Raw genomic sequence first — 22,316 nt, 5'->3', positions numbered from 1 at the left:
GTGTGGTTGTATGCCACGCCCATGACGGTGTCGCCTGCGTGACAAATGCCTTAGATAAGGTAGTTACGTGGGAAAGGGGGGCTCGCGGCCCTCGGGTCTATGCCCCCGGCGACCCCTCATCAATTTGCCCGAATCAAGGTGCCAGGCTACACGGAACCACGCAGATCTGCTTGCAGAGGCTGGCTGGCACTCTGCCTTCTTCTCTTTGCAACTGTAATTATTGTTGTTTCCTTGTGTATTAATTCCAAGAAGTTAACTCTTAATGTTCCTGATGTGCCGCATAAAGAGAGTAATGATTCCTCAAAAGTGGCTTCAATACCCCCACCTATGATTCAAGCTTTTAGGCCAACAGTTCAAGAGGGTCTCTAAAGTTTGGAGGAATTCATGAATGATTTAGAGCAGAAAGAACTTATGATTCAGAAGGACAAAGACTCTAGCGAAGAGAGAATGAAAGTAAAGGTACAGGCACTCATAGGCAATTCACACGCGCAGCCGACAGCAGCTGCGAGGAAGCAGTTACAGGAATTAGCCATTCCTATAAGAATTATTCAGGGACAAATAGAGTTTCTCATCAAGGGGCGATGGTGGCAACCCCCTAACTTCAATCTTAGATACAATAATTATTTAGAGCCATTACCTTTTACGGGAGCTTATGACGTACATGGGAACCGATGTGTGAATCATAATGGTATGAAAACAGAATGGCATAAGTTACAGTTCATGGAAAGATTAGCTAGGTACCGACCCCCCTGGTGCCTTCTCACCCACAGGTAAAGGTTAAGATATTTTCACACAAATGAAACCATGGTTAGAACAATGATGAAAAGGGTATAATTTTGATACAGAACAAAGGTGTAGAAGGAGAACTACAGCTAGGGCCATAATGTTCTCTGTCCGGATGAGGAACCACAAAAGAAAAAGTAAAGGCTATACTCATGAGATCTGTTAATCATTCTGAGAAAAGTGTGTAACTACATTGTTGATTCTAGGTTTGTCACCCTACTGGCCGATTGCCGTGTTTTCCCCAAGTAACTGTATAAAATTCACTGCTTGGTCTGAGTAAAATTGCAGCAGCTTCACAACATACTCTCGTGTCTGTGGCTGTCTGTCATTCGCCGAATCCCACTTATCCTGAGTACCTTCACCCCGTTCTCCCTCGGTCTGGTGGTCTAGCTGAGATCCAGTCCGCGGCAGGTGGCGCCCGAACAGGGACTTGAAGGACAGGTAATTTCTCTCCCCCTTTCTCTCTTTTATTCATAAGTAGGGATCGGCTCCTGTCAGGGTTCTGCAGACCCGCCGGTAAAGGCTCACCGGTTAAGCACAGGTAATCCAGAAGGTAAGCATGGGGCAGCACCTCTCTAAGGAGGACAATTTTAAAAGCATGCATGGATGGGGACAGCACCTCTCTAAGGAGGACAATTTTAAAAGCATGCACGGATGCCTCACCAGCCGTAGTGCAAGGAATGGCCTACGCTGCAGCAATGAAAGGACAATGGTTTAGCGCCTATGTTAAGAAAATAAGTAGCGGAGGGGCTGATAGCTCCCCGACCTGTTATAAGTGTGGAAAATCAGGGCATATGCGAAAGGAATGCCCGAATGCTGAGAATAGAGGAGGAAGAGCTCCTCTTGGAATTTGCTCACGATGTAGAAAAGGGAAGCACTGGAGAAATGAATGTAAGTCAAAATTTACTAAAGGGGGAGTCCCCCTTAAGCCTGACAGTCAGACAAAAAACTAGCTTCGGGGCTTCCCCTTAGCCCCGAGAAAGAAAAGGGGAATGTCCAAAAGGAAGTACAGTTAACACCAGGGTTAAACCCTGCTGCACCAGAATTCACTGTCCATAACCTGCCTAGAGCTACTCCAGAGAGTGCTGGATTAGATATATCATGTCCTCAGGACTTGCTCCTGTCCCTATGGGATGGGGTAACAGTCATAGATACAAAAATTACAGGGACCCTGCCACCACAAACAGTAGGACTGATTTTGGGGAGAAGCTCTAATACTGTTACCAACTTTGAAGTCCTCCCTGAAGTGCTAGATGCAGATACCTTAGGCACCATAAAAGTGATGGTCAGGCCCTTAAAAGAAACCATTCAATTACACAAGGGACAGAAAATCGCACAGGTTGTTCTACTCCCCTACGTAAAAATGCCTAACCCTATTATAAAAAGCCATAGGAGGTCAGGACAGTTTGGCTCCTCAGACTCCATAGAAGGAGTCAATTGGATACAAGTTTTAGGGCAACGACCCTTTAAGACAATCACCCTAGATGGCAAGAGTTTCCAAGGACTCTTGGACACAGGTGCTGACAGAACCTGCATAGCAGGAAAGGATTGGCCTTCCTCTTGGCCAACACACAGAACAGGATCCTCCCTTATGGGATTAGGAATGGCTTCCGGAGTAATACAGAGTTCAAAGCTCTTAAAATGGCAAACAGACAGTAAAGAAGGGTTTATACAACCTTATGTGTTACCCTCTCTACCATTTACCCTATGGAAAAGAGACTTAATGGAGTCACTTGATGTGCATTTAGTGACAGGAAGTTCTGAGCTGGAACAGCATTTTACATAGGGGCCACTGCAAAGGATCTCTATGCAGACTCTATACAGTGGAAGTCTGATCAGCCTGTATGGGTTAGTCAGTGGCCCCTGACACAAGAAAAAATACAGGCATTAGAACAGCTGGTATCAGAACAATTGGAAAAAGGGCATATAGAAGAATCTAATAGCCCATGGAATACTCCTGTATTTGTCATAAAAAAGAAATCCGGAAAATGGAGACTACTACAAGATTTAAGAGCAGTAAATGCTACAATAGAGGATATGGGGGCCCTACAATCAGGACTCCCATCCCCTGTGGCCATACCGAAGGACTGGCACATTATAGTCATTGATTTACAAGACTGCTTTTTTATAATAAGATTACAGCCTTAGGATTGCCCTAGACTTGCCTTTAGCATACCCTCAGTTAATTTTAAGAGACCCTATAGACGATTTCATTAAAAAGTATTACCCCAGGGAATGAAGAACAGTCCTTCATTATGTCAAAAATTTGTGGATATGGCCCTTTTACCAATAAGAAAAACTTTTCCCTCTGCATATATCATTCATTATATGGATGATATATTATTGGCTCATGAAAATAAAGATACAACAAAAAAAATTCTCAAAGAGACAATTAGTAGTTTAACAGCTTATGGCCTTGTCGTAGCTCCAAAAAAAATTCAAAAAAATAGGCCACTTAGTTATCTGGGACAATGGATAGGGGATAATTATATAACAACCCAGAAGGCATCTATCAGAGTAGATAAATTGAAGACCCTCAATGATTTTCAAAAATTGTTAGGAAATGTAAATTGGGTAAGAAAATATTTAAACATCACAACAGGACAATTAAGCCCCCTGTATCAAATATTACATGGAGAAGCTCACCCAAGGTCAATAAGACACTTAACTCCTGAAGCCTTACAGGCTTTAAAACATATAGAACAGGCTTTAGAAAGAGCTAAAGTACATCAAATAGACTATTTGGCTCCATGGTATTTAATTATTTTTGCCACAGATTATACTCCAACAGCTTGTCTATGGCAGGAAGGTGTATTGGAATGGCTACACCTACCACACACACATAAGAAGGTACTTACATCTTATCCCTCCCTTTGTGCACAACTTATATATAAGGGCAAAATTAGATCTAGAGAATTGTTTGGCAAGGAACCGACCTTTGTAATTATATCATATACTAAAGAACAATTGGAACTCTTATTACAAGAATCAGAAGATTGGTGTCTCTCCTTAATGGGATACCTAGGACAAATCACCTTTCATTACCCCAAAGACCCTCTTATTGAATTCATAAAAGAAGTTCCTCTTATATTTCCAAAGATATGTGTTTCTCAATCCCTAGCAGAGGGTATTGTGGTTTTTGCAGATGGGTCAACAAATGGGAGGTCTGCGGTATACTCAAAAGAGAAAGAACCTTTAATAAAAATTGTACCGCAGACAACAGCTCAACAAGCGGAAATACGTGCAGTTCTGCTTGCACTTAGACATTTTCCCCAGACTCTTAATCTTTATACAGACTCAAAATATGTGGTTAATTTATTTCCCACCATAAAAACAGCGAGTTTAACAGGTTCTTCTACTATTAAGCCTCTGCTTAAGGAACTGCAAGCTCTGTTATGACAAAGGACAGAGAAACTTTTTATAGGACATATTCGTGGTCATACAGGGTTACCAGAACCCCTGAGCCATGGTAATCGCATGGCTGACTTATTAACTAGAATTAATCTCCTTACAGTACAAGAGACACAAGAAAGTCATGCTCTACATCATCAGAATGCTAATGCATTAAAACAAGCTTTTCAGATAACTAGAGAACAAGCTAGACATATAGTTAAGGAATGCGCTCATTGCCCTCCACAAAATCAGAGTCTAAAAATGGGGGTTAATCCTAGGGGATTGAAGCCTCTTGCACTATGGCAGATGGACGTAACCCATATTCCTTCCTTTGGGAAGATAAAGTATGTTCATGTAACAATGGATACGTTTTCTCATTTTGTCCGTGCATCTGCCAGATCAGGAGAAAGAGTAAAAGATATGATTCAACATCTGGTACAATATTTCATGATCATGGGAAAACCCATGCATATCAAAACTGACAATGGACCTGCCTACACCTCAAAACCTTTTGAGGTATTTTTAGCGCAATGGGGAATCAGTCATACGACAGGGATTCCCTATAACCCACAGGGGCAGGCCATCATAGAAAGAACTCATCAGACGTTAAAACTACAAGTAAAAAAATTACAAAATGCTAACTCATATATGTCCCCCCATCATGTTTTAAGTCATTCTCTATTTATATTAAATCATTTGAACATGGACTCAAATAATAATTCCTCTGCTCTTAAGCATTGGGCAGTAAAAGAGATGGCATCACCATTGCCACGAGTTCTATGGAGAGACTTGCTTTCGGGATCCTGGAAAGGACCCGACCCTCTAATAACTTCGGGGCAAGGGTATGCTTGTATCTTTCCACAGGATACAAAATCACACATATGGATTCCAGACCGACTCATCAGGCCGACACCACAAAAAACTACAAAAGTGAAAGGAGAAGTTAGCGATGGCCCAGCTGACTCAAAAAATAAAAAAGCTAACTCTGAAGCTACAAAAGCTTCCAACATGGACCCAGCTAAAACATCTAACAAATGAAACAAAAGCACTTGCCTCACAACAATGTTCTAACCCTCCTTTAGAAATGCTATTTGTAGCCATGTTGTCCTTGATTGCTGTCGGGCCTACTACGGCCTCTACCAGCCCTTCTACTTATTGGGCTTATGTTCCTCGTCCTCCCCTTCTACATGTAGCGGGGTGGTTGGATGATGAGACTTATAAGGTATTGAGCAATCAGACAAAAATCATCGGGGGGTTCCAAGATTCAGATGAAAGGGCAAGCGCTTCCTCATTTATAAACTTTACAGGAAGCTCAGATTCATTACCAATTTGCTTCGCCCTACAAGGAGTAGCTCCTCCTGGGTGTCTCTCCACCAGCTACAGAACCTTTTTAACTGATGCCCCCAGCTCTACCAGTAAAAAAAGAGATCCTAGATGGATCTGGGAGACTCAATTGCTTACTCTGGGACATCCTGCTATAAATAAAACTTTTAAGTCTGTCAATTTTATGCCTCTTGATTCCTGTATCACTAAATATCGGGATAAGAATCAATTTTGGGATGATGGTATTACTGCTTTTCCTACTTGGTTGCGTTGTGGGTTTCCTCACGCAGCCTCCTCCTATAATCCTTTACTGTCTAAATTGCTTATTTGGGATTTTTCCGCCTCTTCTGGAGAGAAGAAGTATAAAGATTATCTCTCAAAGCATAAGGATAAGTTTAATAATTACACATTTGTGGGCCATGGTGAAAAAATCACTAGATGGTTTTCACCAGGGTATGTTGAGCCAGTGTGGGTCGCTAGAACCCCCTCCGAAAACATGAAAAAACATCCAGACTTGTTTCGGCTTGTTGCTGCTTCAGGCCCAATGTCTCAAAAAAGACCCAAAGAAACTACCTCATCTCCCATTGTGGTTAGAGCGTGTATTTCCTATCCTTTTGCTCTGCTGCTAGGCTCTGCTGTACATATGAATATCTCTGCTCTTGGGTCTAACTTGTAACTTGCTTTGGATGCATTATCACTAATTGTATTTCACCAAGGGAAAGACAAAGAATACAGATTATGATGATTGTGAAAAGACCACCTTTTATAATGATGCCCGTGCAATTACATAACATGACTTGGTATGATAATTCAGCTTTACAGGTACTTAGACAGCTTCATGAATTAATAAGGCCGAGAAGATTTGTTACAACATTGATATTAGGGATAGCAGCATTAATATCTATTATTACTACTTTTGCCATTGCTACCACCGCCCTGGTTCAAGAGATTCATACAGCTCAATTTGTAAATGATTTGAATAAAAATATTTCCTTTGCATTATCTAAACAAACAATTATAGACAAAAAATTAGAGGCAAAGATTAATATATTAGAGAAAGTAGTGTTAGCCTTAGGACAAGATGTTGCCAATATTAAGAAACTTATGAAAACTAGATGTCATCAAAAATACAAGGCTATTTGTGTGACTCCACTTCCTTACAATTCCTCTGAGAATTGAGATAAAGTTAAGCATCATTTGTTGGGGGTATGGAAGGATTCTTCCATTACTCATGATTTAGAAGCCATTCAAAAGGACATATCGGCCATGAGCCAAGCTCGTATACAAGCTGGCTCATTGAATGTCTTAACACAAGGATTGCAAGAAAACCTTAAGGCCATGAATCCCTTAGATTGGATTCAATATTTTATTTTCATAGACATTCTTGCCTTAATTGTAGTTTGTGTTATCGTGATTTTCCCTTGTCTCTTCAGGACAATAACCAGATCTCTAGGCAGTGTGCATAAGGACCTGTATGCCTTCCGCCTTAAAAACAAAAAAGGGGGAACTGCCACGCCCATGACGGTGTCGCCTGCGTGACAAATGCCTTAGATAAGGTAGTTACGTGGGAAAGGGGGGCTCGCGGCCCTCGGGTCTATGCCCCCGGCGACCCCTCATCAATTTGCCCGAATCAAGGTGCCAGGCTACACGGAACCACACAGATCTGCTTGCAGAGGCTGGCTGGCACTCTGCCTTCTTCTCTTTGCAACTGTAATTATTGTTGTTTCCTTGTGTATTAATTCCAAGAAGTTAACTCTTAATGTTCCTGATGTGCCGCATAAAGAGAGTAATGATTCCTCAAAAGTGGCTTCAATACCCCCACCTATGATTCAAGCTTTTAGGCCAACAGTTCAAGAGGGTCTCTAAAGTTTGGAGGAATTCATGAATGATTTAGAGCAAAAAGAACTTATGATTCAAAAGGACAAAGACTCTAGCGAAGAGAGAATAAAAATAAAGGTACAGACACTCATAGGCAATTCACACGCGCAGCCGACAGCAGCTGCGAGAAAACAGTTACAGGAATTAGCCATTCCTATAAGAATTATTCAGGGACAAATAGAGTTTCTCATCAAGGGGAGATGGTGGCAACCCCCTAACTTCAATCTTAGATACAATAATTATTTAGAGCCATTACCTTTTACGGGAGCTTATGACGTACATGGGAACCGATGTGTGAATCATAATGGTATAAAAACAAAATGACATAAGTTACAGTTCATGGAAAGATTAGCTAGGTACCGACCCCCCTGGTGCCTTCTCACCCACAGGTAAAGGTTAAGATATTTTCACACAAATGAAACCATGGTTAGAACAATGATGAAAAGGGTATAATTTTGATACAGAACAAAGGTGTAGAAGGAGAACTACAGCTAGGGCCGTAATGTTCTCTGTCCGGATGAGGAACCACAAAAGAAAAAGTAAAGGCTATACTCATGAGATCTGTTAATCATTCTAAAAAAAGTGTGTAACTACATTGTTGATTCTATGTTTGTCACCCTCCTGGCCGATTGCCGTGTTTTCCCCAAGTAACTGTATAAAATTCACTGCTTGGTCTGAGTAAAATTGCAGCAGCTTCACAACATACTCTCGTGTCTGTGGCTGTCTGTCATTCGCCGAATCCCACTTATCCTGAGTACCTTCACCCCGTTCTCCCTCGGTCTGGTGGTCTAGCTGAGATCCAGTCCGCGGCAGTTGTACGTTTTGTTGTTTTTCTTAGTATATGTGAATTTGGGAATGTATTATTACCTTTCTAACCACTGGTATGCAAAATTTCTTTTGCAATGATCCAAAATTGTTTATAGCTAGAAAAAAAATTGAGAGTAACTCTTCAGAAGGACAGATACTAGAAAATCAATCAGTGTGGGTTGCATTTTGTAATATTTAGTCGTATTTACTACAGTAAGACCATTTCTGAGAACATTATTTTTTTACTATTTGTCATGGAATTCCTTATGAGAAAACCCATATTTTGAGAAGTGACAAGAAGCACTATGCTGGTTTGTAAAGTGGCTGTGATCCAGATTCTCAGAGTCATTTTCATTGCCAGTAGTGGGGTTGCAATGGCATGTCATAGAATACTACTCTCATCTCTGTTTTTTGACTCTTAGTGTGTTGACCTAGCTGCTTTTGCTTGCACTCAGGGTTATCTTTTCTTTTGTCCAAAGATGACTTTTCACATTCTTGATTTTCTTGTAATCTTTCTTTTCTTCAGTCATCAATTTTCAAAAGTTTATATATATATATATTTTTTTTTTCGCAGTGGCTTAGACATGCAGTTTGCATGTCTGCTTAGTTGCAGACATGGTTCCTCTTATAACTGCATGCTATGAGACACTGTGTATACCTCCAGGACAGCAAAATCTCCACATACTTCCCTCATACTTGAGAACTTCATTGCTCACATTGATCATGGTGGATGCACAGCATCTGGAACATGGTGACATCTATGCATGCCAACCATGCTGGCCACAGCACTCACACATTTGCCCCATGCCTGAGGTTATATGGAGTCTCCCAAGGCCACAATTGATATGTAAAATTATATTTTGTGCTCATCATTTAGTTGATGATGGGCTGCTACCGGGCATTTCTGGGTAATCTACAGGTAAAAGCTTCCATGATTGTTACTGGGTGATGTAAAAACTAAGCTCATTTGCATGGTTATTTTTAAAAGTTGGATGATTGGGGACTCTTGTTACTTCCCTCTTCCATGTGAGCATGTATGCTGGTGTCATTATTCAGATTTGTTTATGCAACCATGTTGAGACTTCATGGGCATAGCTTTCCCAACATTTTAAGAGATACAATCTCACAGCAGATACATATATCTATGGCTCTTAAAATCTTTCTGCTTCCTCTACCACAATGTTCCCTGAGCCCTGAATTCAGGTGTTCTTTTGTGGGTGTATAACTGGAACTTGGCACAACACAACAACATAATCAGTTGTCTGTTTTTGATCACTCATGCTTTTTCTGTTTCTCTATTTGGATTACCTGTATTATTTTAATGATCTTTTGCAGTGAGGAGATTTTCCTTTAGTGGTTAGAGCTACAAGTAATGAAGGAATTGCTTTGAGTACAAGAAAATAGGCCCTACTTCTTTTTAAATCTGGCACCACATAATAAACACTGAAATCATGTATGCACAAGTAACATTATACAAATTAAGTTGATTTTATATATTTTATATTCCTAGCTGTATTTATATATTAATACAAAGCATAGACACATATACATTTACATGGAACAAAAATCAAAGAAAAAGAGGCCAAAGGCCAAAAATTTGAGAGTTGTGGTTTTTGTAGGTACATGGAAGTGGTTGGAGAGAAGAAAGGCACAATGTTACAATTATGTTTTTTTCTTTCAAAAATTAAAGAGATGCAACTACAGCTTATAAAAATTACTTACCTTCTATAACACAAATTAAATTGTAGTTCTACAAATTGCTTCTTCTCAGAATAATTAAATACAAATGAAAATGTTGGAAAAAAATTTTAAAAGTGTGATTATTGGTGGGTATGGTTATGTTTGCCCAGATTGTGCAGATGTGTCCCTTATGTCAATGTTTGTAGTGGCATACACAGATACTGCAAGGCATGAGAGTCTAGGTTTTTATATAGCAATCACCAAATTTTGTATTATCATTTTCTTCTTTAATTTTTATTGATTATTATTTTGTTTGGATTGTTCTTTATTTTTTATGTTTTGCTAGGTTAAAAAATAGCAATTTTTCTTAAGGCATTTTCATACTTACTATTTTGATAGGCTCAGCCCCTCCACTTCCCCATTTTGCTTCCCTCATCCCAGCTTATATAGTCCAATATATTCAATTCCTTCCTTCACTTTCAAAACACATGTAGTTTTTTACCATCCTGATCACACTTTGAAATATTCTTATAGGCTCCTTTCAAATTTCATGGATTCTACCCACACTCACTAAAACATAAACACACACGTCTAAAAATTAGCAGCTGTGAAGTCATGCTTATGACAGTGGTATCTGTCTTCCTTGGCCTTTATTCCATCATTTAATAGAGTTTTTTTTTCTATTTCTGTTGCAGTAATTTCCTAGGGTGTTCTAGCTGAAAGTGCACAGTATTTGGTAGTCCCTAAGGTCTCAAATCATCTCCCTATTCTGTATAAACTTCTTCTGATCCTAGGCTACATTGCCAATTATACCCCAGCTCTTGCTTGACAGCTGACTGTGAGAGGCAACAGTGATCTCCCTGGGGCTGCATGGTTCAGCCAGGTGCTGATTTACAGCTGATACTGTCTTCTTCTGCAAGGGGATCTCACCCAATTTAGGAATGGTTTGCATACAACTTCTCTCATGAGAATAGACTATGATGTCTTAAGAGATTCTTCCAGTTTCACTACACTGGTGGCTGTGTAATCTAATGCCATCTTTTCTGTCATTTCCATTCTAGACTTCTGAGTGGTGTCTGATTATCTCAGACACAGTTTCAAAAGAGACACTGAACATTTATCCAGTAGCTATTACACATCAGATATTGTCCTTCTTTCAATTTTTCCTAGCATATTTTGCTTATTTTATTCTGTTGTATATTCAGTGAGATTTCATCACAACAGATTTTCCCTTCTCTCTAACAGTCCTGCCTTGAGTGTGCTCAAATGTGTATGTATCTCTTATGTGTGACTTACCATAAGTGCAAGCTCATCACTCATTATGATGTAATGTGTCACTTGAAATACCATTCTATACCTTTTTGTGCTTTGAATAATTTTTTTTGTCTCAGACAAAAGACCACAGAGCACAACCAAAGTCCATATTCAAAGTTTGTATTTAGGAGCTTTGGTGAATGCCTAGACAGAAATACTTCTCCCAGAGCTGCCAGGGATGCCTTTTACAGGGAGCTTGTAAAGGCAAATAATCGAAAAATATCATCATCCTGGCTTGCATGTTAGGGGAAAGCAGAGCAAGGAAGCAATTTACAGAACCCAAAATATGCAGTTAGCTGGGGCACTTCAGCCCCCACTATCTAGAAGAGGGTCAGGAACATTCTCAAGGGAATTATCATGGAGTGGGTAGATAAGGGTCAGCCAATTTCTGGTTAAATCTAAGAAGGCTCCAGTTGAGAAATATAGAAGAATATTTGCTCTATCAAAAGACTATAAATTTTAGTGCTATTATACATTTCTCATTAATACCTTTGGACTTTAGGTAAGATATACATTAAGAATTAATTTAATAAAGAAATGTGACCATGATCCAGTGAGCATATAGGCAACACAAATTGGACTTGGTATTTTTCCTTTTTAAAAAATTTTCTTTGGGGGAGGTTACAAGGAAGGAAGGGTAGACATGGGATGACAGGGAAGTGACTCTGATCAGGGTGCATTATGTGAAACCCCCAAGTAATCAATAATAATATTGTATTGGAAGAATATATTGCTTTATTTAAGTTTTGTGGCTGTTCTCAAAGCTTATTTCTTTTACAACATGACTAGAAAATACCAGCATATACTGAAAGACTTACGTTCAGTTTGTTTACACTGCCTGTAACAATTTTTTTTAATGGGCCAACATCCTTTCATCCTGAGAGTTTCATTTTTAGGAAACCTGATTGCGATTTTTCCATCAACACTTATGTACTGCAGTATTAAGAATTTCAATGTAACAAACATGGAAAATAACTTCTCCTGTCAAAATTTGGGAGTAAGGTATTTTATGTACTCTAGGTTGGCCTTGAACTCCTGAATTTCAAGGACCCTCAGTTTTGGCCTCTGAGGGGCTTCATGGATTAATGGCATGTTTTTTCACCCCCTGGGTACCATCATTTGCCATTATTCATTTGACCTAAGAAATAGTGTGCCCATATTCATAAAGGTATTGTACTGAATCACAGAATGAATATCTATAATCAGAATCATTATCACAAACTACCACTGGAATTCTGGGAAATCTCCATCTTAAGTTCTACTATCTAGTTCTTTACTACAGAGAACATACATTAAAGCCCACAGATTTGATTCTCATGCACCTAACGGCACCCAATACCTTGGTCATTCTCTCTGCAGGAGTTCCCCAAACAATGGTAGTTTGGGGATTGAAGCAGTTCCTGAATGATTTTGGATGTGACCTCCTACTGTACATTCAAGGATTTGTTCAAAGTGTGTCCATTGGCAACACTTGCTTCTTGAGTGTCTTACAGGCCATGACTCTCAGTCCCAGAAAATCCTGTTGGATTGCCCATACAGTCAAAGTTTCAAAGTACATTGACTGCTCCATTCCCCTTCTGTGGGTCTTCTACATGGTGATATGGTTCATTTTCATTATGCACAAATTTATCAAAATGAATAGCAAAAAAATTACAAGAGGTTGAGATTTTGGATATTGCTCTACTATAGAACATAATGAAATCAGTGTCTCACTCTATGCAGCATTGATGATATGTCCTGAGTCCTTTTTTGCTGTGCTCATCACATAGTCCAGTGCCACCATGATTGTCATATTCTGTAGACACAAGAGTAGGGTTCAAAATATCCATAGCTCTCAGGGTTCTAGGAGAAACTACCCTAAGTCCAGAGCGACCCAGAACATCCTTGTACTATTGGCTACCTTATGGCTTTTTATACTCTCTCCACCATCTTGCCAGGCTGCATTGCTCCATTGAATAATCACAGTTGGTGGTTGGTGTTTATTTCTTGCCTCACTTCTCTTTGTTTTTCATGTTTTGTACCATTTGTTATTATGAGACATTACTCATTTTTGTCCTTATTCAGTTTGATATGGTTAATGAAATAAATTTCTCCTAATTTTATTATAACTGTAAAATATTATTTTTTCTTGTCATACAAATTTTACTTAGTTATCACCTTATGAAATCAACAAAGTAATTTAAGGTTTAGCACCCTTGTCTTCCTAAAACTATTCAAAACGAGTATGGGAGTTTTGTCAGATGGTTGAATCAACAAACTATATGAGCTAATTATACTGTATTGAGTGCACTATAATCTTCAACTTTCAGAAAGTGAAGTTTTTCCTTAGCCTATATGATATGGAAAGAAGCCAATAACTTGTTCCCAATAGAGCTGACTTTCTTGTGGCATTTATACTCTCATGGAATCTTTTCTATTTCTTTTTTATGATTGTTTTATTTATTATATTTGTGATTTTTATTTTACACATTATCCATGGGTTCCCCTGTCCTCCCCCCCTCCTGCCCCTGCCCCCAACTTCCCCTCAGCCCCTCCCCTCCATTCCCATCTCCTCCAGAGACAAGACTCCCCTAGGGATTCATTTAAACCTCGTGGATTCAGTACAGGCAGCTCCAGTGCCCTCATTCCAGGCTGAACAAAGTGTCCCTGTATAAGCCCAAGGTTCTAAACAGCCAGCTGATGCACTAAGGACAGGTCTGGTTCCCACTGCCTAGGCACCTTCAAAACAGTTCAAGCTATTCAATTGTCTCACTTATCCAGAGGGCCAGATCCAGCTGGGGGCTCCACAGCTTTTGGTTCATAATTCATGTGCTTCCATTCGTTTGGCTATTTGTCCCTGTGCTTTTCCAATCTTGGTCTCAACAATTCATGCTCTTACAGTCCCTCCTCTTTCTCTACAATTGGACTCCTGGAGCTCCACCTGGTGCCTGGCCAAGGATCTCTGCAGCCACTTCCATAGTTATTGGATGAGAGTTCCAGCATGACCATTAGGGTGTTTGGCCATCTGATCACCAGACTAGGTCAGAACAGGCTTTCTCTCGACCATTGCCAGCTGTCTACAGAGGATGTATCATTGTAGATTTCTGAGGATCTCTACAGCACTCTGCCTCTTCCTGTTCTCATGTGGTCATCATTTATCATGGTCTGATATTCCTGGTTCTCCTGTTCTGTTCTTGATCCAGCTGGGATCTCCTGCTGCCCTAAGCTTTCTTTCCCTCGAAACTTGTCCTTCATTACACCCACTGTCATCCAGGTTGCTCATGTAGATCTCATCCATTTCTCTGTCATTGGGCAATCCCTGTGTCTTTCCAAGGGTCCTGTTTTCTAGGTAGCATCCCTGGAGTTGTGTAGCAATCTAGTCATCTTTGTTTTACGTCTAGTATCATACTATGAGTAAGTACATACCATCTTCATCCTTCTGAGTCTGGGGTACCTCACTCAGCATGATTTTTTTTCTAGAAACATTCATTTGCCTGCAAACCTCATGATGTCATTGTTTTCTCTGCTGAGTAGTACTCCATTGTGTATATGTACCATAATTTATTTATCCATTCTTCAGTTGAAGGGCATCTAGGTTGTTTCCAGGTTCTGGTTATTACTAACAATGCAGATATGAACATAGCTGAGCAAATGCCCTTGTGTTATGAATGAGCATTCCTTGGGTATATGCCCAAGAGTGCTACAGCTGGGTCTTGCGGGAGATGGATTCCCAATTTTCTATGGAAGCACCATATTTATTTCCAAAGTGGCTGTACAAGCTTGCATTCCCACCAGCAGTGGAGGAGAGTCCCCCTTGCTGCACATCCTCTCCAGCATAAGCTGTCTTCTGTGTTTTTGATCTTACCCATTCTGACAGGTGTAAGGTGGTATCTCAGAGTCGTTTTGATTTGCATTTCCTGGATAATTAGGGATGTTGAGCAATTCCTTAAATGTCTTTCAGCCATTTGAACTTCCTCATTTGAGAATTCTCTGTTTAGTCCTATAGCCCATTTCTTAATTGGAATGTTGGGCATTTTGATATATGATTTCTTGAGTTCTTTATATATTCTTGATATCAGCCCTCTGTCAGATGTGGGGTTGGTGAAGAACTTTTCCCATTCTGTAGGCTGTCGCTTTGTCTTATTGACCATGTGCTCTACAAAAGCTTCTCAGTTTCAACAGGTCCCATTGATTGATTGTTTATCTCAGTGTCTTTGCTACTGATGTTATATTTAGAAAGTGATATCCAGTACCAATGTGTTCAAGACTACTTCCTACTTTCTCTTCTGTCAGGTTCAGAGTAACTGGATTTATGTCGAGATCTTTGATCCACTCGGACTGATCTCCCTCATGAACATTGATGGAAAAATACTCAATAAAATAAATACTGGCAAACAGACTGCAAGAACACATAAAAACAATTATCCACCATGATCAAGTAGTCTTCATCCCAGGTATGCAAGGGTAGTTCAACATACAAACGTACGTCAATGTAATACACCATATAAACAAACTCAATGAAAAAATCCACATGATCATCTCACTAGATACAGAAACGGCATTTGACAAAATCAAACACCCCTTCATGATAAAGGACTTGGAGTGATCAGGAATACAGTGAACATTCCTAAACATAATAAAGGCAATCTACAGCAAGCCAACAGCCAACATCAAATTAAATGGAGAGAAACTCAAAGCAATGCCACTAAGATCAGGAACAAGGCAAGGCTGTCCCCTCTCCCCATACTTATTCAATATAGTACTTGACGTTCTAGCTAGAGCAATAAGACAACATAAGCAGATTAAGGGGATACATATTGGAAAGGAAGAAGTCAAGCTTTCCCTATTTGCAGATGACATGATAGTATACATGAGTGACCCCAAAAATTCTTTCAGGAAACTCATACAGCTGATAAACTCCTTCAAGATTACCTAAAAAAAATCAGTAACCCTGCTAAATACAAATGAAAAAAAGGACTGAGAAAGAAATCAGAGAAACATCACCCTCTATCATAGCTACAAATAATATAAAATACCTTGGGGTAACTCTAACTAAGCAAGTGAAAGACCTAATGATAAAAACTTTAAGTCTCTGAAGAAAGAAACTGAAGATTTCAGAAAACTGAAAGATCTCCCATGTTCATGGATAGGTAGAATCAACATATCAAAAATGACAATCTTACCAAAAGCATTATACAGATTCATTGCAAACCTCATCAAAATCCCAACACAATTCTTCACAGACTTGAAAAGGACAATACTTAACTTTATAGGGAAAAACAAAAAACCTAGGATAGCTAAAAGAATCCTGTATAATAAAGCAATCTCTGGAGACATCATGATCCCTGACCTCAAGCTCTATTATAGAACTATAGTAATAATAACAGTTTGGTACTGGCATAAAAATCAACATGTGAACAATGGAATTGAATTTAAGACCCTGGCATTAATCCACACACCTATGAACATATGGTTTTCGACAAAGAAGGCAAAACTGTGCCATGAAAAAAGAAAGCATCTTCAATAAATGGTGCTGGCAGAATGGATGTCAACATGTAGAAAATTGCAAATAGATCCATAGTTGTTGCCCTGCATAAAACTCTAGTCTAAGTGGATGAAAGACGTCAAGATACATCTACTTACACTGAACTTGATAGAAGAGAAGTAGGAAGTATTCTGGAAAGAATTGGCACAGGAGACCACTTCCTAAATATAATACCAGTAGCACTGACACTGAGAGCAACAATTAATAAATGGGACCTCCTGAAATTGAAAAGCTTTTGTAGAGCAAAAGACACAGTAAATAAGACCAAACAATAGCCCACAGAATGGGAAGAGATCTTCACCAACCCCATAACTGACAGAGGGCTGATCTCCAAAATACATAAAGAACTCAAAAACCTAAACATCAAAATACTAAATAATCCAATTAAAAAATGGGCTCCAGAACTTAACCAAGAATTCTCAATAGAAGAATCTCAAATGGCTGAAAGTCATTTAAGGAATTGCTCAACATGCTTATTCATCAGGAAAATGCAAATCAAAACAACTCTGAGATAGCATCTTACACCTGTCAGAATGACTAAGATCAAAACCCCTGATGACAGCTTATGTTGGAGAGGATGTGGAGCAAGGGGAACACACTTCACTGTTAATCAGAATGCAAACTTGTCCAGCCACTCTGAAAATCAGTATGGCAGTTTCTCAGAAAATTGGCAATCAGTCTTCCTAAAGACCCAGTCATACAACTCTTGGGTATGTACCCAAGGAATGCTCAATCTTCCACAAGGACACATGGTCAACTATGTTCATAGCAGCATTATTCTTAGTAGCAAGTACCCGGAAACAGCCTAGTTGTCCTTCAACTGAAGAATGGATAAATAAAATATGGCACATATTCACAATGGAGGTCTACTCAGCAGTAAAAAAAAAATGATATCATGAAATTTACAGGCAAATGGATGGATCTAGACTAGAAAATAGCATCTTTAGTGAGGTAACCCAGACTCAGAAGGACAAATAGTATGTACTCATAAGTAGATACTAAATGGGAGGGAAAGGATGGCCAGACTGCAACCCATAACTCCAGAGAGACTACCCAACAGGAAAATACCCTAGGAGGAACACATGGATGATGTGAGAAGTAGAAATGGATGAGATCTACATGAGTGAAGTGGGTGGAGAGGTGGCAGATGGTAAGGAGTAGGCGGTAAGAACATAGAGAAATGGGAGGGTCAAGCTGGAACAGGGACAGAGTGGGAGGACAGGGAGGAAGGTACCATGATAGATGAGGACATCATGGGAATAGGAAGAGGCAGGGTGCTAGGGACACTCTCAGGAATGCATAAGGTTGACCCCACCTTGGTCTGCTGGCAGTGGTCCAGAGGGTGCCTGAACCAGTCTACTCTGTTGATCAGACTAGAAAATAACCTAGTTGTCTTCACAGACCCTTTGTCCAGTGACAGATGGAGGCAGATACAGAGTTCCATGGCCCAGGCACCAGGCTGAGCTCTGGGAATGCAACTGATGAGGGAGAGGATAGATGCTGCAGGCTAGGGACCTCAGTGGAAACCCATGAACTGTGGACTGGTGGCTTTGGAGCCCTCATTGGACTGGACTAGGCCCTCTGGATATGGAAGATGATTGTTTGGTAGAACTGTTTTGGGGGCACCCAGGAAGGGGTATCGGGATCTGTCCCTAGTTTATGGGCAGGCTTCTTGACTCTGGTGCCTGTGGTGTGACACCTTGGTGCAGTGGGAAGGGGCTTGGACCTGCCTAGGCTCAGCATGCTAGGCTCTGCTGACTCCCCATGGGAGACCTCGATTTGGGGGATGTAGGGATGTGGGGTTACTTGGGAAAGAGGGCTGGCAGGTGGGAAGAGGAAGAGGGGGAGTATGTGTATAGCATGTGGAGTGAATAGAAAAAAAATTTAATAATGAAAAATGAAAAAAGGAAATGAAGTTTGATTCTAATAAATATTCCTTTATATTTACTTGATTTTTTTCCACTTGCTGCATTTAATATTCTTAGTTCTTATGGGATAATTGATAGGCATGTCCACTGTGGATTCAAAGTAAAATATCTTCCAAGGTACTGGGATTTGACACTTATGAATGGAGGTGGGCTAAGAGGCAGAAGGGTCTGAGGAGGTTCACAGATGGAAGAAAGCTCATGTTTTACCATGACCTGCTAAATACCCGGGGGATGGTGGCAGATAAGGAACTAATATCCAGTATTACAAAGCCCTTTAGATATTATGTGTCAAGGAAAAAATGCCAATTATCAATGAGTTAATGAATTGAATTTCTTTTCTCCAACAAGAAATGAAATAGCCAATAAGTATTTCAAAAAATGTATTTAAAACCCTCATCAGCATTAAAATATAAATTAAGGTTATTTTATGATACCAATTCACCACATTCAAAGTACTATTATCAAAATAGCTGACCTGAAATGTTGGAGGTGATAAGAGCAAGGAATTATTCTTTTTCACTGCTGATGATGGTGCAAATTAATACTTCCATTATGGAAATGACAGTTGGTTAGTTTCTAAACAATCTTATTAATTAAAAAATATGGAGCCAGATATAGGGGTGAAAGCTTTAGAGAGATCAGGGAAATAGGGAAAGCCACAACTAACCTTGCCTCATCAACTTGGCAGGTAACTAATGCAAGTTACTTCCTGTCTACCTACACCTATAAGCCATGCTGTTCTACCATCTGATGTGTTCTCTCTGTCCAGCTACATCACTTCTTCCTGCCCATATTTGTCACTTAATGTCTATTTGTTCAAATCTCCAGACCTTCTTGGTTAACTAGTGCTGGAATTTAAGGTGTGTGACATCACACCTGGCTCTGTGGAACTCACATAGATCCAGACAGATTCCTGCCTGCCACATGATAGGATTAAGGGCATGTGCTACCATTGCCTGACTTCTTTGTTTACTTAAAATGGCTGTTCCTGTTCCTCTGATCACCAGGCAAGCTTTATCTATTAAAGCACAAATAAAGTATTACCACATTTCAGGACAAATAAAATATCACCACAAATCACTTTTGAGATTTTCTGTAAAATTAAAAAAAGAACTACTATATGACACATTTGTTCCATTTCTTGACATATACCCAGAGAATTTAGTATCCTACATTAGAGATATTTTCAAATCTGTATTATTGCTGTTCTACTTTCTAAAACAAGGAAATGGAACCCACATAGATATCCATGAACAGAATAATCAATATTTATATCTGGGATCATATATAAAATGGAATGCTATTCAGTTTAATTAAAATGAAATCCAAGTCTGCCAGAAACTGGTGCACTTAAGGAGTGTATATGAATCAGTAATGTCATCCAAACTCATAAAAAATAACCCTAGATTTTCCTACTCACGTGAAGATCCTAGTTCATAATGTATACATGTTAACAGCTGTGAGTATAGGTGCAATGTAATATTTGAAAGGAATCCAAGAACAGTTTAAATGATGAGGTTGGAAAAAATTCAGGCAACAGGACAATTGTGGCATGAACTATGGTAGAAAGATAGTGATTTTTCTTTCTTCTTCTTTTCAACTTTGTCAGTACTTGTTTTACGTGTGTGTGTGTGTGTGTGTGTGTGTGTGTGTGTGCGCGCGCGCGCACACGTGCACATGGTGGATAAAGGAAGAAAAGGTAATTTATAATGAAAGAAAAAGCCTTGTACAAACCTCTATGGCTTTGGAATGGTGACTCTAGCAGCAAAGAAGTTCACTGAGATAAATAGAATTTGGGATTGGCCAAGTGATCGGTTACTTTAAACGCACTGTGTGATATTTTTATTTTATTTTATTTCATTACAATAAAGTGATTTTTATTTTCAACCATCATTAGCCATAATAAAATTGCCTCTTTGCAGAGATATTCTGCATACAATCAGCAATAAATACACTTCATCCTAATAATGGACTCAAAGAGAGAAATCAGATAATTTTCTCATTAGATAGAGAAAATGCCTTTGGTAATTTCTACAATTACTTCATCATAAAAGTCACAGACAATATACAAGGATGAGGGATTATATTTCAACATAACAAAGGTTACATGTGACAAACTTAGAGCCAACATAATACTAAAGTGGAAGAACTAAAACTACTCCCACTAGAATCAGGAACAAGACAAGATATCTCCTCTCTCCACTGCAATTCACTACAATGCATTGAGTGAAACTCACAAGCCAAGGAAATAAGACAAAAGAAAGAAATAAGGTATGGAAATAAGAGAAGTCAAAATGTCTCTATTTTCAGTTAATATGATTATTATGATTCTATACATAAGTGATCCCCTGCAAAGTCTTCACCTGAAACAATCAGGAATGTTAAAATTTCAGCAAAGTACTTACAACATTAACACCCACATTAGTAGCCATGTGTGTGAGTGTGGGGGGGCACAGATTGGGTTGAGAAATTATCTAATATATCCCTTGCTGATTTTCCAGTAGCTGTGTAGTGAAGACTGACCTTGACATGCAGATGTAGATGAATTTCTAAATGGTCTTATTAAATAAAAAAAAAAATGGATCCAAATATAATGATGAAAGCATTAGAGATCAGGGAAATAGGAACAGCCACCAGCCAACCTTACCTCACCAGGCCTTGCAGCTTCCAAATGTGAGCTACTTCCTGTCTTACCCATGCCTTTATTGCCATATTGTTCTGCCCTTTCATTGGCTCTTATAGCCCAGCTACCTCACTTCTTTGTCACTGTCTGTTTATACTGACCTCCAGTTCTCTCTATAGTTGGTACTGGGATTAAAAGCATGTGTTACCACACTTGATTCTGTTCCCTAGTGTGGCCTTGAACACACAGAAACCTTGCCTGCTAAGTGATCAGGTTAAGGGTGTATGCTGCCTGACTTCTATGTTTACTTAAGATGGCTTGCTATGTCCTATGATCTCCAGGCAAATTTTATTTATTAACATACAAATAAAATATCACCACATTTCAGCACAAATAAAATATCACCACATGCAGATTGTGGTCTTTATCACTATTAAATCAGGATCAGTCAGGGCTGTTCCTGCTTCAGACAAAACCAATTATAATTATTGTGAATTATTTTTAATTTATTAAAAGTTAAAACATGGAGCTTATGCTGTATATGAGGATGGAAGAAAATTCTTTGAGCTACAGTGGATAGAGGAAAGAAATGGACATGCTTTAGTTAAAAATATCTAAAATAATTGATAAGGGCTGTACAGGCATGGGTCAGAGGTCAATCGTGTACAGTAAGGCCATGGAGGAAATGATGATGCCTAAAACCTGAGAATAATAGCACTTGCATCTTGGACACAGAGGATGTAGTATATGTGTGGAGCTGTATGTGTTGGGTGTCACAGAAAAAGGGACTGGAAAACATAAATGTTGATAATGAACTGAAGTTTAGGAAGATCACTCCTCGGTGCTTGGACTAAATAAAGATGTTCCCAAAGTGCTGACAAGATGAAGTCATGGCACAAATAGGTATTAGAAGATTCTGAAATGTAAGAGATGATGGATATATGATGAATTTCTCTATGTCCTAGGAGTAGAAAGATGAAGGATATAGATGTTGTTTTGAAAATGACCTCATGTGGATGCAGAACAAGTTTGTGACCATGGATATTTGACTATGATAAAAAGC

General features: G+C 39.3%; 1 pseudogene; it reads left to right on the top strand.

The window, feature by feature from the left end:
• The first annotated feature begins 1,385 nt into the window (after positions 1–1,385).
• Positions 1,386–13,264, top strand: LOC118597352 (annotated as a pseudogene).
• The last annotated feature ends 9,052 nt before the right edge of the window (positions 13,265–22,316 follow it).

This window comes from Onychomys torridus, chromosome 1, assembly GCF_903995425.1.
Source record: "Onychomys torridus chromosome 1, mOncTor1.1, whole genome shotgun sequence".
NCBI lineage: Eukaryota > Metazoa > Chordata > Mammalia > Rodentia > Cricetidae > Onychomys > Onychomys torridus.
The sequence above is the reverse complement of the archived record's forward strand: the minus strand, read 5'-3'. Positions and strand labels throughout refer to the sequence as shown.